General features: G+C 42.9%; 2 long non-coding RNA genes across 3 annotated transcripts; one reads left to right on the top strand and one right to left on the bottom strand.

Annotated features, from left to right (window-relative positions):
- Positions 1-358: 358 nt before the first annotated feature.
- On the bottom strand, positions 359-3,733 carry LOC148387040 (uncharacterized). 2 transcript variants are annotated; one of them, XR_015862447.1, is made up of 3 exons: positions 3,577-3,733; positions 3,184-3,293; positions 359-3,082 (listed from the first exon to the last, which is right to left on the bottom strand). It is a non-coding gene; the product is annotated as an uncharacterized LOC148387040 (long non-coding RNA). The 2 variants fall into 2 exon arrangements; XR_015862446.1 differs by having other exon boundaries at positions 359-3,293.
- On the top strand, positions 2,206-4,420 carry LOC148387041 (uncharacterized). Its single transcript, XR_015862445.1, has 2 exons — positions 2,206-3,328; positions 3,594-4,420. It is a non-coding gene; the product is annotated as an uncharacterized LOC148387041 (long non-coding RNA).
- The last annotated feature ends 7,072 nt before the right edge of the window (positions 4,421-11,492 follow it).

Below are 11,492 nucleotides of genomic sequence, written 5' to 3' on the forward strand. Positions count from 1 at the left end.
ATGGCGACCGGGACGTGACACATTCTGATCAGAGGCGGACTGACTGCTGTGGCATCGATCTGAAGTCGCCGAGTTCTGAGGGAGACCCGCTTCCCTGGAGGCGTCAACCTGCGCAGCTTCAACGTGTGAAATGGTTTTTGGTTTTTAGTTTTTTAAATTACACCAGCGGTGTCCCAATGTCTGCTTGAGGGCTTGTTGGATTTTGTCCACAATTTAGGGAGCGCGTTATCTGCGCCTCACGGCAAAAGCCTTTGCCAATCACCTGTTATCCAATGTACTCACTGCGTGCTCGTTTGATTTCTTCAGATTTAGGAAAATGCAAAGACACTGAAGCAGAAATTAGACTTAGACAGATTGGTTGAGTTCAATCACAATTCTTGTTCAAAAAGCTCTGTTTTCAGGAAAGTGCAATACAGCGCTGGGCCCTTCAAGAGTGGAAAGTCTCCATTCAGAAAAGGCAAAGTCCAAGGTTGTTAGATCAGTTTTATATTCAGTAGCACATTGTGGGCTGGGATTGATGGGCGATGAGTCTTCGGGGTGGGGCAAGTTCGAAGGAGAGTCTGCTTCCATGGGAGTGGTGCTGGTTATGGGCGATTCGGTGTGTTGGTGGGGGGCTGTTGGTGTGTGTGTGTGTGTGTGTGGAGGGGGCTGTTGTCTTCCATCCCGTCTCTCGGCCTTGGCGATCATCTTTGGCCGAGTTCTCGGGTGGCTCCTTCTGGCACCCACTGGTTTTATCTCCACGTGACCTTCCTGTGAACATTCTTCTCCAATCTTGGACATACACTGTCGTACCGCATTCAACCGTATCTTTGCTTTGTTAGGCAAACTATTTCCCTCTGTGCAGAGCGTTCAGTAGTAATCAAAAACTGGCGTCTAGCATTAGTCAAAACATAAGATACAATCAAGTACTGAACGGTCAAGACGACTCTGGCCGTGTCCATGATTCAGAGAAAAAACATCAGGCATGCATTCCACAGTTCCTTAAGGGTCATTAAGGTATTTAGGCAATATATCAAAAGTCATTTGTTATTTCAAAGTCCTCAGAAATATATATATCAGATCATAAAGTTATAAAAACCTTTCTCATCACCACTTATCAAAAATGTCTAGTTATGTCTTCTTTATTGATTTGGTGTGTAGGTATAATTATATGCTTCAAATGTTTCTTTTATTTATTTAATATGTGAATATACTTGTCTGCTTATGTACTTTATTCAATGAGGTTTGAGCATATCTGTTTTTGTAGCGAGGCAGGACTTTTTGTATTTCGACCTCATTCCTTCAGGCTGCATACTGAAACAAATTCAGAATTCTTTGACACAAATTCATGAAATCAATCACGAAATCTTGCCATTGATATTTTGTGCTACAAAGCAGTGTTGCGTTCATTCGTGTGGTGTGTTGATCAAGTTGCCCCGAGGCTGCCATTTGGACACCAATGGTGACGTGTGTAGGGCTGCACGTGTATTGGAAAACTGCCATATGGTGGTCTAGGTTATTGACATGCACTTTAAGACAGCAAAGATTTTTTTTTCCATGTCTCAAATGAAACATGTTTTCTTGCCTAACTCTTTGTAATGAGGCGATAAGTCATTGATGTAAGAAGTTAACTAAAAAAATGTTAACTAATCAAACTGATCTCATTGCAATCAAATAGTTAACATCCATCCAAGAATTTTGCACAACTTGCCTCAATGCAGTGGTCTGGCCCAGTACTGCCATATCATTGAGTTTCCAAAACGTTGTGCAGCCCTCATTGTGTGCCAAACGCGCAGCGACGGCAAGCGACCGCGCAGCGAGTGCAAGCGACCGCGCAGGCGACGGCAAGCGCAGGCGAAGGCAAGCGCAAGCGACGGCAAGCGCAAGCGACGGCAAGCGCAAGCAACAGCGCAGCGAGACTTTTGTGCTTGTCTTGCAAGGTGGAAGAGACCATGTATGAAACGAAGAGCCGGTGGATGGAGCGTGGCTATACCTTGCCCTTTGTGGAATACCAGGGTATAATGTCTGCCAGACTGGGTCCCAGTGTCGTCGAGGGTGTCGAGGACAAGGAGATTCTCCGTGACGTCACGTTTTCCTCTTTTTTTCCTCTCGGGGCCAAGCCAGCTCTACTCAGGGGGAACTGGCCGGTTGCGCTTAAGTGCGCACCAAAGCCTCTTCTCATCTCCCCTCGCTAACTCCCTCCCTCCCTGTCAGGTATTTTCTCTGACTGAATATCTGTGTAAAAGAAAAGGATCAGCAGACAAAACAAGTGAGGCAGAATATTGAGTTTTTCTCGCGAGGAGTGCATCCAGATTTACAGCAATCTGACTACACTAAAAATCTGTTTGCGCTCTTCGCTCTTTTTATTTGGAATGCCCTACCCACAATGTGAGACTAGCCCCTAATAGGTGGGGAGAAGGCGTGGGCTTTGTCTCATTAGAGAAGAAACGAGATTCTATGTGAAACAAGAAGTCACAGACAAGATGTCATGAGAAATGAAAGTAATGCAAGGACAAAATGCGATGTGAAACAAGAAGTCACAGACAAGACGCCATGAGAAAAGAATGCAAGGACAGAATGCCATGTGCAGACATCAACAAAATAGATTGAGCTATCATCAATTTTCTTGGATTCCCAGAGGTGTAGAAGGTCAGGAAGCTCCAGACAGCATCGTTTCACTTGTTGACTGGTGGACGTCTGCAAGGCGAAACAGCAAGCATTCTGTGCAATAATCTTATGAATAAGTACTCATTAGGGAACGCATGATAACATATATACAATTTATCTAACACTACCCTCTCTCACTCGCGCTCTTTCTCCAATGCGCCTGGCAGTACCTGCATGGCCTGGTGCAATCAGGGTGGAACGTGGCTATACCTTGCCCTTTGTGGAATACCAGGGTATAATGTCTTCCAGACTGGGTCCCAGCGTCGTCGACGGTGTCGAGGACGAGAAGATTCTCCGTGACGCTCTCCGTGACGTCACGTTTTCCTCTTTTTTTTTTTCCCTCTCGGGGCCAAGCCAGCCCTCCTCAGGGGGAACTGGCCCGTTGCGCTTAAGTGCGCACCAAAGCCTCTTCTCATCTCCCCTCGCTCCCTCCCTCCTTGTAAGGGGTTAAACATTTCATAACCCGGATCGCTCCAATGCAGGAGGGCTGTATGAGACATGCCCGTGCGTGCTGCTAGTTACCAGATTCAAACTTACCTTAGTCAAGATTGGGGGGGGGGGATGCTAGTGGAAATTTTCCTCTTGCCAAAACCACCACAATATTTCTGCCTTTCAGGATTGCCGAGGTAGCGGTTGGGACAGAGTGCCTGCACAGAGACGGACCGGAGCGCAAGACCAGAGGGTAATAATAAACTTTATTTGTATAGCACCTTTCATACAAGAAATGCAGCTCAAATCGCTTTACAACAAAGGAAATTGTAAGCATTGAATGCTTCACATAGGAACAGAAAGAAAAAGAACATGAAGACATTAAAACAAAAACATGAATGTATGCATACACAATCAATAAAGTGAGCTTAAAATAGGAGCAAGCTTTAATAGATAGGTCATGAGTATGTCCACAGAAATGAACCGCATGCAACTGAATACCGTTTTTCTTTTTGCAGTTGCACGAAGCGGAGGATGAGTCCAAACGTCAAATACCGGCCGGGAGGGGAACCCAACCATCGGCTGACAATAGGCGGACGGGTGCGGATGCGGGGAGGGCAAAGCGCCCAGCCAGCATTTAAGGAGAGTATGACTTTGTTTTTCCTTTTGTGCTTTCTTTCCCTCCCTCCCTCCACTTTTTCACTGGGTGTGCACACTGGCCGTCTCAGCGCTGCGTCATTTTGCAATATTGTTGTTTTATTGTTGTGTTTTTTTAAATACATGAAGTGAACTGTTTGTACTGTAATTGTGTGTGTGTGTACCTCTGAACCTGAATTAAACTGAACTGAGTTCAAGTGGTCCATTTTAAACATTGACATGGGCAGTCTATCGTGCATACAAACTGGAATCATTTGAGACATTCTCAATGACAAGACATTTGTAAAGTTAGTCTCAAACCAAATTGTCTTGTTAAATATGCAGTGTCAGGCTTATTTTTTTTTTAACTACACAAAGAAAAGCTGCATGCATTCTAAATTGTTGACAAAAGCCAAGTAGCCAGACACCCATAGATGCAAACGACAAGCGTACAAACGGTGTCTGTTGCGATCAATAAGTTATCCTTGGCAACCCTGCTTTAAAATGGCCACCGAACTCAATCTTGCAGAATGTTGGTACATTTTTCTGTACGAGTAAAAGCTGGTATTCTAATCTAGTCAGAGCCATTTTTTGGTTTGTTTTGAATAGTCATGCATCATGTGGGCGTTCTTGTGAATAAAATCAACAGTGTGTTTTCTTCCTGTTGGTGGTCTTGTAAATAAAGTCGACTTTGGTGTCATTCATCATTTGCGATGAGCCTCAATTGAAGCTGCATCTCTTGAATGTGAAACTTCTTGCATGTTTTGTTGCAGGGCTTGACGTCCCCATTGGCTGACTACAAAGAAGGCTGTTTCTGTACAGTCCAGGTTGTTGCTGAGGTCGATTGAATTTATAAACAGAGGAACTTTTAGGACCTTGGCTTTCAATTCAAAGCACAGTTGCTTAACTACACGGCCAGCCTCGGTACATGTACTGGGTGGTACCACCCAGTTCAGAGTAAAGGCCAGAGTGGTCATCTTAATACCAGCATCCGCATGAAATTGACCATATCAGACAGGCTAGATGAATTCCAAGTGGTACCACCGGGTGGCAGCATATTTGCCTAAAGCTGTCTGGTGCTGGGTCAATGCGATGCATCTTTTGTTGTTTTGCCCAAAGCAACCTAATACACAATATTTGCCTCAACCTGTCTGACGTTCCATTGAACTGTAAGCAATAAATTTTAACTTGAAACAACTACATTACAAATGATAGGCGCCCTAATTAGACAGTTGGGTCAATGTGACCCGTCTTTTGCCGTTTGTTTTGCCCAAAGCAACCTAACAAATACGCACAGGTACTGCCGCTTTCTCGCCAATGTGCATGTCTCTTAAATGTACAAAGCAATCAAATTCATTTGCATAATAAACTTCCAAACCACATGCTATAAATATTCATGTGATTCAGAAAGTCTTCTTCTGTAGCTTGCTAAGATTTGCCAATTTGAGCAATGCCGTATCTGAATCCGAGGCTGGGGGCTGCCCGTCCATGTACCTAATCGCTCGGCCTTTACTTTGCAGGTTGTCAACTGCAGTCTTGGAGAATTTTGTGTCATGTCTGTGAACATGCATTAACAACTAACCCCTTACTTTTCATAACGAGTTTGTAAATTTGATTGGTTTCATGACAGGCTCGGCAGGCTCCAATTTTCTATTTCATGCGTTTGACATGCGCCCATGTGTGGATTATTTTTATCATTATGAATTTTATTTTTTGGTATTATGGATGTTTATTGTACGGAGAGCTGCATGCACAGCTACAGGTGGGTGGTGGCTTTTGTTCATACAGCCATGTGAGATGCTGCCAGTCGAGTTTCAGGGACTGAGAATTGGTGATTCCAGGCTAGGATGGTATCTGGAGGTACACCGAAGTCCAGCTGGCGATGGGTATGTCACCATGGATATTGTTATTTTTACTTTTTAACCATTGTGACACATTTTTTAGAATGTGTCAAAAGGGGGAGGTAGAAAAAAAAAAAAAAAAAAAAAAACAAAGGGGGAAATTGTGAGATTTTAAGTGTTTTCAGATTTGATGGTTTTTAAGTCTTCAACATGCTGGACGGAGGAGAAGAAGCAGCTCGGCAGAAATGAAGTGAATGGGAGACAACATCATGAGATGGAGCCAAAGCCTGGTAACAAGTGTGAAGAGTTTCAAAATAGCTCATAATAAACTGTAGACCTTCACAAGATAGGATCAAATAGGTGGGAGAGTATTAAATGTAAAAAATTAGAACAATAACATACAGACTCCAAACAAATTGGGAACAGGTGGATTATGAACGTTAAAGTTTGAATAACACATTATTCACGTGATTGCAGGATAAACAATGGAAGGGATTGATAAACTGAACAAATTTAAGATGATTGCGGTAGTATTATGTCGAAAACAAATAGATTCAACAAGTTTTTTCCCTATAAAATGGTGCCGTTTGGGTTTGAAGTACATAGTCGCTTCAAAGGAGGAAAAGCATGATTTAAGATACGTGATTGATCAATGAGAAGGCTATCCCTTGTACCAGGGGGGTCAAACTCATTTGTTCACGGGCCGCAGTGTAGTCATAGCTTCTTTCGGAGGACCGGTATGACTGTCATACCCAAATAAATGTGTGAGCACCTCATATTATATAGAGTAAAAGCTACAAAACAAACTGACAAGTAACTCGCTTTCAAATCAGACAAATAAAAACTGGTCTAATATTTAAAAATAAAATATTAAAAGTGAAGACAATTTGCAATTCGAGTAATGACTCATGAATAAAAAGCACAATTTGTCTTCGGGGGCCGCATAAAATCATGTGTCGGGCTGCATCTGGCCCCCAGGTCTTGAGTTTGACACCTGTGCCTTATACAAAGGTAAAGTAGGATTAGAATTTGATAAAACAGATATGGACATCATCATATTCCATTAGAGTTTGAATTGCTTGCAATACAATTACAAATTAGTTAACACCTGTGTGATTGATTGATTGATTGATTGATTGATTGATTGATTGATTGATTGATTGATTGATTGATTGATTGATTGATTGATTGATTGATTGATTGGGTGGTTGATTGATTGATTGGTTGGTTTATTGATTGAGTGATTCATTGAGTGACTGACTGAAGGGCTGAGTGGCCGAATGGGCAATTGTTCGATGTCTGTCTGTCTATATGTATGTACTATATATGTATGTATGTATTTCGTTATTTGTTTTACGTATGTAATTCGTTATTTGTTTATGTATTTCTCTTTCACATTTTCTTTCTCATCTTCCACTTCTTTCGGCTGCTCCTGTTAGGGGCCGCGACTGCAGAGCGATCGTTTCCATATCTTTCTGCGCCACCAACCATCTGCATGTCCTATCTTTGTCTCTGCCACACTCTCCATTATTTTGGCTAGTAGATTTCCAAGCCTCGCTTCTAACATTCTTTCCGATAACTTCATGCTTTGCTTAATAAACATAACAACACCTCTGTAGCTACAACAGTTCTGCGCATCGCCGTGGTCTGAATTAAGAAATAGAAGTCAACACCTTTCCGGGGAACTTCTCGCTTTTTAAGAATCTCCCCTGCCATCTCTCCTTGATAGTTCCATGCTGTCACTGGAATGTCGTCTAGGCCAATTGCCTTTCCACTCTCCATCTTTTACAAATGTCTGGGTATGAATTTTATCTATATTTATTTTTCTCACTCATTGGCGGCCCCACAGAGGGACTTGTAGCGGCTCCACAGAGGGACGTGGTGTGCCAACAGAGGGACCCTGGTGGCATCAACGATTTTGGTGACCTCAGTAAAACTGAGGTCAACAGAGGGAGTGAAGGAATGAGGTCGAAATACAAAAAGTCCTGCCTCGCTACAAAAACAGATATGCTCAAACCTCATTGAATAAAGTACATAAGCAGACAAGTATATTCACATATTAAATAAGTAAAAGAAACATTTGAAGCATATAATTATACCTACACACCAAATCAATAAAGAAGACATAACTAGACATTTTTGATAAGTGGTGATGAGAAAGGTTTTTATAACTTTATGATCTGATATATATATTTCTGAGGACTTTGAAATAACAAATGACTTTTGATATATTGCCTAAATACCTTAATGACCCTTAAGGAACTGTGGAATGCATGCCTGATGTTTTTTCTCTGAATCATGGACATGGCCGCAGTCGTCTTGACCGTTCAGTACTTGATTGTATCTTATGTTTTGACTAATGCTAGACGCCAGTTTTTGATTACTACTGAACGTTCTGCACAGAGGGAAATATCTTGACCTAACAAAGAAAAAGATACGGTTGAATGCGGTACGACAGTGTATGTCCGAGATTGGAGGAGAATGTTCACAGGAAGGTCACGTGGAGATAAAACCAGCTGGTGCCAGAAGGAGCCACCCGAGAACTCGGCCAAAGAATATCGCCAAGGCCGAGATACGGGATGGAAGACAACAACCCCCTCCACACACACACACCAACAGCCCCCCACCAACACACCGAATCGCCCATAACCAGCACCACTCCCATGGAAGCAGACTCTCCTTCGAACTTGCCCCACCCCGAAGACTCATCGCCCATCAATCCCAGCCCACAATGTGCTACTGAATATAAAACTGATCTAACAACCTTGGACTTGGCCCTTTTCTGAATGGAGACTTTCCGCTCTTGAAGGGCCCAGCGCTGTATTGCACTTTCCTGAAAACAGAGCTTTTTGAACAAGAATTGTGATTGAACTCAACCAAGCTGTCTAAGTCTAATTTCTGCTTCAGTGTCTTTGCATTTTCCTAAATCTGAAGAAATCAAACGAGCACGCAGTGAGTAAATTGAATAACAGGTGATTGGCAAAGGCTTTTGCCGTGAGGCGCAGATAACGCGCTCCCTAAATTGTGGACAAAATCCAACAGCTCGGCCATTGATACATCAGCAATACCTCTTTCTAGGTCTCCTCTTGTCCTCAGCTCTGCAAACCTTTGTGCCAGTACACCATATGAAGTAAATAACGGAATGTTTTTTTTTACACCTCTAATGTGTATCAAGCATACCAGATCGTGTTTTAGAACAGCCTAGAATAGTAAATTACAAAAAGTAAAAAAAAAACCTTGTAAAGTCCTAAAAAGTCATTAATTCACTTATTAATCGCTGCAAGCAGGAAGTACAGGTAAATGTCTGCCTATTCATAGCCATCGCAATGTAGCAAATATCGCAGTGTACGCAGTAGGGGGCGCAGGCAGTATGGGGCGCAAGCAGCAAGGGTGGGGAACCGAACCCTGGATCTCGGGTGTTGGAGCGCAGCGACGGAGCCACTCGCCAAGCGTGGCGAGCTCGGCAGTGACCCCCGCTTTCCCTTCGAGTCATTCTTGTACGGTCAGTATTGGGAGCCGCACGCGCTGGGTAAGTACAAAAGAGAACAGACGGCCACTGGGTACCAGGACACACTGGCCAACCGGTTAGTGACACGGCCTCTTGTCCTGTTCAATACTGGTTTGATCTCAGGAGTGGGAGCATTTTTCGGCCCACTTTTGTAAGTGTCTGAACACATGCATATAGATTGCATGTCTACGCATTTATTTATGTGTAAACACCCAGTGTGGGCCCGCCCGCAAGTGGGCGGGGAGATGCAGCTGGCCCCGCCCCCATCAAAATGGCCCTGCCCAAGCCCTGCCCCCTGCCCTACAATAACACACAGCCATTAATTGTGTGCTGGGAAGCTAAAACTCGAGAACCATTGTGTGTTGGGAAGATGAAACTTGACAAAAACAAGTTTTCACCTGATTTAGGACTACTCTTCCTCAGTGTCCTCGACATCACTGAAAGGGCTCCTCAAGAGCCTCCTGCTTGCTTTGTATAGAAGGATGCTGGCTGGGCGGCCTTTTTTAGTGCTACAAAAGACAAGCAAATCATTGCAACAAAAATAGACATTGAGTCGAGTGCCAATGGCATGATTTTTTACCAACAATTATACATACTAGGAGTTTTACATTAGAAAAAATATATATTGTAGTAAGTGTTGGATTTTGTCCACAATTTAGGGAGCGCGCTATCTGCGCCTCAAGGCAAAAGCCATTGCCAATCACCTGTTATCCAATTTACTCACTGCGTGCTCGTTTGATTTCTTCAGATTTAGGAAAATGCTAAGACACTGAAGCAGAAATTAGACTTACACAGGTTGGTTGAGTTCTATCACAATTCTTGTTCAGAAAGCTCTGTTTTCAGGAAAGTACAATACAGCGCTGGGCCCTTCAAGAGCGGAAAGTCTCCATTCAGAAAAGGCAATGTTCAAGGTTCTTTGATCAGCTTATATTCAGTTGCACATTGTGGGCCAAGTTTGATGGGTGGTGAGTCTTTGGGGCGGAGCAGGTTCGCAGGAGAGTCTGATTCCATGGGAGTGGGTGCTGGTTCGGTGAGAGCTGGTTCCGTGGGGTTGGGTGCTGATTATGAGCGATTCGATGTGTGGGGGCTGTTGTTTTCCTTTCCGTCTTTCAGCCTTGATGATCATCTTTGGCTGGGCTGTCTCCCTCTGGCACCTGCTGGTTTTATCTCCAAGTGACCTTCCTGTAAACATTCTCCTCCATTCTTGCACATACACTGTCTCACCTAATTCTTTCATCATTCTTTCAAATTTGTCCTTTTGTACGAAATTATTTGAGCTTTTGGCTGTGACATCATTAATCTACTGTTCCCTGACTATGCAAAGTTTGTTCTTTTGATCTCCATGTACTTGCTTACGTCATCATATTCTTAGTTTAATCATGCTTTCAACCATATATTTTCTTTGTTAAGCAAAATATTTCCCTCTGTCCAGAACGTTCAGTAGTAATCGAAAACTGGCGTCTAGCATTCGTCAAAACATAAGATACAATCAAGTACTGAACATTTTTAGACGACTTTGGCAGTGTCCGTGATTTAGAAAATCATCAGGCATGCATTAAACAGTTCCTTAAAGGCCTAGAGACATCCCTTCTTTTTTTTTCAATTAGAACGGAATTTGATAGAATGTATAAAGAGAACACATTTGCCGCATTGGAAATTAAAAATGGACACCGATTACTAAGAATAAAGCTAAAATTAAATGCCAGTTTATCGATCGGGTTCCGCACGCAGCCACACTGGTGGCGCCATTACTCCGACATCACAAGTTGTACATCCGGATCTCAACAAACCCAAACAACATGGCAGATAGCGACAGCTCCGTTTCTACCGGCAATATTAGCATCATTTCATCGGATTCAGAAACCTCTTTTGACCGAGAATATGATGAACCTAGCAGTTCACTTGGGCTGAGCTGAGCACGTTTTCTGAATTGTGCCCCTCCTGTCACTTTGGTTAGGTTGGCATAGTAAAAAGTGCGCTTGGGGGCTTTAGAGTGCCGAGTTGATCTCGGCACATGAAGGAATGACCACCTGCAACGTTTGGTTTAGGTTTTATAAGCATTTTTAATTTTATTGCTTAAATCGCATTTTCTCGACGAGCTGAGCACGTTTTCTGAGATGTGCCTCTCCCGTCACTCTGGTTAGGTTGGCATAGTAAAAGGTTCTCTAGGGCAGTGTTTCCCAACCTTTTTTCAATCACGGCACACCTTTTCATTGGAAAAAATCTCGCGGCACACCGCCAAAAAAAATCTGTTAAGCTCCTCTTTTAAAATCAGTTATATTACAACGAAACACGTACAGTCCTATTCCTATATATGTATGGAGAGTCGAATAATTTAATAGAAATAAATACAAAATATTCTTTAAATTGTATTCCTCTTTTTAAATAAAAGTGACAGTTTTTTAAAAAGGTTTTAGACGGTGTAAGAAATA

The sequence above is a fragment of the Syngnathus floridae genome, chromosome 14 (assembly GCF_059516105.1).
Source record: "Syngnathus floridae isolate MCC-2025c chromosome 14, RoL_Sflo_1.0, whole genome shotgun sequence".
Taxonomy (NCBI): Eukaryota; Metazoa; Chordata; class Actinopteri; order Syngnathiformes; family Syngnathidae; genus Syngnathus; species Syngnathus floridae.